This window comes from Natator depressus, chromosome 18 (genome assembly GCF_965152275.1).
Source record: "Natator depressus isolate rNatDep1 chromosome 18, rNatDep2.hap1, whole genome shotgun sequence".
In the NCBI taxonomy this organism is placed as follows: domain Eukaryota; kingdom Metazoa; phylum Chordata; order Testudines; family Cheloniidae; genus Natator; species Natator depressus.
The window spans coordinates 7,016,198-7,022,197 of NC_134251.1; positions in this window are offsets into that span (position 1 = coordinate 7,016,198).

The window sequence follows — 6,000 nt, forward strand, 5'->3', positions numbered from 1 at the left end:
CTTTTCTTTTCTTTTTTTTTTTTTTTTTGTTGGTTTGTCATTTAAGGCAGCCAGGGGTATGCGGATCCCTGGGGGTACGCAAAGGTCTTCCAGGGGTACATCAACTCACCTAGATATTTGCCTAATTTTACAACAGGCTACATTAAAAAGCACTAGCGAAGTTGGGGCCAAGTAAAATTTCATACTGCTCTATATGCCATACACTGAAATGTAAGTACAGTATTTATATTCCAGTTGATTTATTTTAGAATTGTAGGGTAAAAATGAGAAAGTCCGCACTTTTTTCAGGAGTAGGGTGCTGGTCTGATTTTGTAAGCAACTCGTTAAGTATAGTGAAACTTGGGGTACACAAGACAAATCAGACTCCTGAAAGGGGCCCAGTCATCTGGAAAAGTTGAGAGCCACCGCTTTAAAGAAGTTATTTGAGTACTTAAGCACAGGGGCCTCCTCACAACCACACCTTGTTGAATTACAAGAAGTCAAGGGGCATGGAGGGCTGTAGCTTTTTCCATTTGGAGGGTGAAAAGTAACTTTTCATCACTTCCACTCCAACCATTCAACTTTCAGACCTGGCATGGTAATATTTCTCACAGAGCACATCAAGGGCCAGATGTCCTGAGTTTGGAGAAAACACCTGACTGGACAGTAAAGTTCTGGCCAGTCGGAAGTTGACCACCGTACTGTGTTATGTAAAGTTCAAGAGTTCACAGTCAGATGCACGGAGCATGTAGGTTTTACATACTCAGTGAACTCTTCTTATGGCAGGGCAATAGATACTGAGTCAATCTGGGCGTAGCGTGCTCTGTAGTCACACCCTTAAGCTCCTTGTAAAATCTCTTTGCGAGGGCAAAACAACGTGTGTGTTCTTACCTTCCTGTGGCTAACACACGATAACTTAATTAGCTGTTCTCATTCAAGAAAAAAATCATAGGGTCACTGTGGAGATTTCTCTGAAAACTTCAGTTCAATGCATAGCAGCAAAACGAGCTAAGAGAATGTTAGCATTAACGATTAGGAAAGGGATAGAACATAAGAAAAATATCATGACATCATTAGGAAAGGTCCAGCAATGAGGATTAGGCAAGTGGTCAGGGATGCAACCCTGTGCTTGGGATGACCTTTAGCTTCTGACTGCCAGAAGATGGGAGGGGAAGACAGGGGTGGATCTCTCCAAAATTGCCCTGTTTGTTCTATACACTGCCCCTGAAGGCCTGGTACTAGCCCTTGTCAGAGACCCGATACTGGGCTAGATGGACCACTGGTCTGACACAACATGACTGTTGTTATGACACAATATTCTAGTGAAGACAAAGCAGTTTGTAGCTTTCACCTGTGTTGCAGGTCGAGGTAAAGACTATGAGGGAGCCAAGGGAACCATCAGACCATTTTTTTTTTTTAAAAAGATCACAGTGGAGGATGTGAAGAAAGGGCAGAATTAAACATGCAGCATTTTTGTCACCCAGCGTGCGTCCGAATGAGCTATTTAAGAGCTAGTCAGTGCCGTCACAGTCCGAACGGCAGAGCAATATCCACTTTGGATAAACTCTTCCAAAAGCTTATTCTTCTATACGTCGGTGCAGATAATAAACAGTAAGTGCATTGGGCCCATTGCTCCTCTGTCTGTTTTCACACAGATTCAGCTCCTTTGATTTCCAGTAGGGTCAATCCTGACGTACAGCCGTGGGAGAAGAGCATCGGGCCCATTGCATTCCTGGCTTACCCCCTTCATGCGGAAGAGAAAGATCTGTGCTAGGATGCTTTTTGTGGCGTGCTACTGCCCTCTACTGGCTGATCCAGTCCCTTTGTCCTTTGGTTAGAGCGGAAGACGCGAATTGGGGCTTATGTCCGGATTCCTTATTCCTCCTGGTTGTTAGGGCAGCAGAACAGTCCTGCCCTAGAAAGGCAGAATGCCGAGAATATTGGCAACATCCCACTGCAGCCAGGACCTAGCACACCTGCCCTCCCCCTCTGGGTCAATCTGGAAATCTGCTCCCGCTCCCATCGCCTGCCCTCCTCCATGTACACCTCCTACAACAGGCCTTCAGAAGCAGCAGCCTGCCCCACTCCGCGATGGAGACGGGCTGCCACTGGACCAGAGTGGCTTGATATGCATTACTGGGTGTGTGATTGCATCCCCCAGCCCCACACCCCTGATACAGCTGCAGCCGGGTATCAGAGGAGCATTTTCATTGCCACTCACCCTCTCCCTTCACTGTGGGACCCGACCACCTGGCAGCAGCCTGGGGCCCACACTACGGACCCGCCTGCCATTTGTTTTAATCCGTTCCACTGCTCCTCAGCTGATTTTACCTCCCTGCCTTGGCTCACCCCACTACCTGCATTCATGCTGCTGGTCACCGTCACCTTCCCACTGCCCATCCCTCACACCCGTCCTCCCTCCTCCAACCCAGCCTCTCCAGCTCTCACTTCCCGTGCTCAGATCCACAACCCAAAGCACCCCCACACCCAGAAACATGCTCCAACACGTGCACACCCAGTTTACGTAGCCACGTAATAGTCTTGTAACTTTCATCCTTCCTCAGTCTTGATTGTTGCTACTGCCCATCTCTAAAGTCAGCTCTTTGAGCTGGAACCGTGCCGGACTGGTTCACGGAATGCCTAGCACACTTCCCGTGCTGTAGGAACTGCCAGGATGGGTCAGACCAGGGATCCATATAGTCCAGCCTTCTGTCTGGGACATTGGCCGGTAGCGTTGCCAGGTGACCAGTTTTTGACCAGAACGCCTGGTCTAAAAGGGACCCTGGCGGCTCCGGTCAGCACTGCAGCGGGGCTAAGGCAGGCTCCCTGGCTGCCCTGGCTCCACGCGGTTCCCGGAAGCGGCTGGCATGTCCCTGTGGCCCCTAGGTGCAGGTGCAACAGGGAGGCTCCCCAAGCTGCCTCCGCCCCGCAGCTCCCATTGGCCGGGAACTGTGGCCAAAGGGAGCTGCAGGGCCAGTGCCTGCGGATGTGGGTCGCACACACCACACAGAGTCACCTGGCTGCCCCTGCGCCTAGGAGGCAAACGTGCCAGCCAGCTCCAGGAGCTGCAGGGAGCCTGCCTTAGCCCCGCTGAGCTGCCAAGCGCCTGAGGTAAGCACCACCTGGCTGGATCCTGAACCCCCGCCTGCCTCCAACCCCTGGCTGGAACCCCTTCCTAACTCCCTCCCAGAGCCCACATCCCAACCCCATCCCTGAGCCCCTTCCCGGAGCCTGTACCCCACAGCTCCTCCCACACCCCAGCCCTGAGCCCACTCCTTGAACCCCTCATTTCTGGCCCCACCCCAGAGCCCACACCTCCAGCCTTCATCCCCTCCCACACCCCAACCCCCTGCCCCAGCCCAGTGAAAGTGAGTGAGGGTGGGGGAGAGCGAGTGATGGGGGGGGGGATGGAGTAAGTGGAGGGTAGGGCCTCAGAAGGGGTCCGGCCTTGGGGACGGGGCAGGGCAGAGGCAGGACAAGGGTGGTCAGTTTTGTCATTAGAAAGCTGGCAACCCTATTGGCCGGTACTAAATGGTTCACAGGAAGAGCAGGACATCCTGAAGCGGGTAACTAAAACAGAACCATGCCAGGGGGAAATGCCTTCCTAGCCCCTGCTAGTTAGGGACTGGAGCATGGGGGTTTATATCCCCGCTACATTTTGTAAATTAAGCCTCTTTTTAAGATTAGGAAATTACAAGACATGGCTAATAACCCTCCACGGTTCATAATCCCACAGTACTAGGGGAGAGGCGGTGAAAGGGTTAACTCACATTGTCTTGACAATTTAAACAGCTTTCGAGCATGGAGTCTTTACACTGAAGTGCTTGAGCATGTTTAATTGGGTAAAGCAGTGAGACTACATAGGATCCTAGAGCTGAAAAGACTTTCTGATCTAATAAACCCGTTCCAGTGAGCGGATTGCAATCGGTAGCGGCACCCAAGAGACTTCCGTACCAAGCAGATTTTGGGTATTGCGCCTAAGCGTTCCCAGAGGCCTTTGTTTTTAGAAGGGCACAAGTCTTTTCTAACCTCTTGGTTTCTCTACGTAAGAGGGGTCGGCTCGTCTCACCAGCCGCCCTATGTGCTGCCTGGAACAAGTCAAGTTCAGTTTGGGGCGCTGGGAACAGAGCAAGGAAAGAGCAGACATGGACACATGCTCTTGTCCGAAAGGAGCCGTCTGGGGGGTAATACAATGCTTGAGGCGTCAATTTAAGAAACCAAGGAAGAAATCTTAAAGTGCTGTTAGGGTACGAACAGCTGGCAATATTCTACGGCCGCTTCTTCCTCAACAGATGCTATTCCAGTCATGACTCAGCAGAGGTACGATGTCTGAGCATCGTGCCCAAAGCACAGCGACAGAGCATTTGACACCTGTGAGCCCTGCAGAGCCAGGGTCAGCCCTGGGAGAGCGACCGCGCTATCATCAGCAGAACTCTAGGGAGCTGTCCAAGTGAAGGAAAGAACCCAGCTTGCACCTCAGAGCCCCGGACAACTAGGAAAAACCCTTCTCCCCATGTTTTCATTTGTAAACTGAGGCAGCTGCTGTGGGAGCCGTTGCGGCACAATTGTGGAATCCTGCCCTGCCACTTTTGCGGTCCCTTCTCAGAGAGCAACTGCACTTCAAGCAGGCGCCTATCAGGGCAAGTGAAATTTGCAGTAGTGCTCTTGAAATTCCCTGTTCAGATGTAGGATCACAACCCTCTCCCAGCGAGCAGTCTTTTGAAGAGAGACCCCTATCAAGCTTCAGAGTAACAGCCGTGTTAGTCTGTATTCGCAAAAAGAAAAGGAGGACTTGTGGCACCTTACAGACTAACCAATTTATTTGAGCATAAGCTTTTGTGAAGTGAGCTGTAGCTCACGAAAGCTTATGCTCAAATAAATTGGTTAGTCTCTAAGGTGCCACAACTCCTCCTTTTCTTTTTCCTTATCAAGCTGCAGCTGATCTAAGATGACAGTGTTTGGAAGTGGGGTTGAAAACAGGGAGAAGAGAAAACTCTCATAAGCCTGCCAGATAGCTCACCCTGTAACGCAGAACCTCTTTCCATCAAACTAATGGGAAGCCCAAGAGGCTAAGACTGTCAGCTCTTTGGGGCAGGGACCGTCTTTTTGTTCTGTGTTTGCACAGCGCCTAGCACCATGGGGTCCTGTCCATGAGGGGGGCTCCTAAGCACTTCTACAACACAGGCATTGCTTTCCCTGCCCTCTACAGATGTTACTATGCTAGCCCCGCCATTTGGTGCACGAGCAGCAGTGCAGGTAAAGTGCAAAGGACATTTGTCCGATGTTTAACTATTCCGTGCCAATGACATACTGGGCTAACCCAGCAGGAAATAGGCACAAAACGGCCAAAGACATGTTGCCACAGGCTACAGTCAGCAGTGAACAAAAGGCCTGATCTGCAGTTTGGTGGCCTAGGAGGAATGAGTTGGTGGTCTCAGCTGAGTTTCTAGAAATCAGGAACAGTGCAAACATTTTGGTGGTTGGCACCCCTGCTAGTTTCAGCAAAGGCCAGGGATTGATTGGGCCAAGGAGACCGAGCTCTGATTGGAAGTGCTTCCTCTAGGTCAGAGGTTCTCAAACTGGCAGGTGAGCCCCTCTCGGGGTGGGGGGTACATCAGTGGGGGGGGGGGGGGATGAGATGCTTGGGGTGGGGGGAGGAAGGGGGGGAGAGACATGACAGACACCTTACTGCACACATTTTACCCACAGCCGTGAATAACTAGCAATGCTGATTTCTCCAGCCAATCAGGTCCTCAGAGGACGTGGTGCGCATAGAACAGTGTATGTACTTGTGTGGCACGAGAGGGAGGGGCGCACACAAATACAGACACAATGGGGGGGGGGGCATGATCAAACAAGTTTGAGAGCCACTGCTCTAAGTCATGAGAGGGGTGCAAGCAAGGAAGATTAACTTTGAAGGGTTTCCTATCAGTATGGCATCTTTTTCACAAGTAAATTCACTCAGGGGAGTAGAAGGGGGAAAATACTGAGTAGCACACATGCCCACTTCCAGGCTATCAA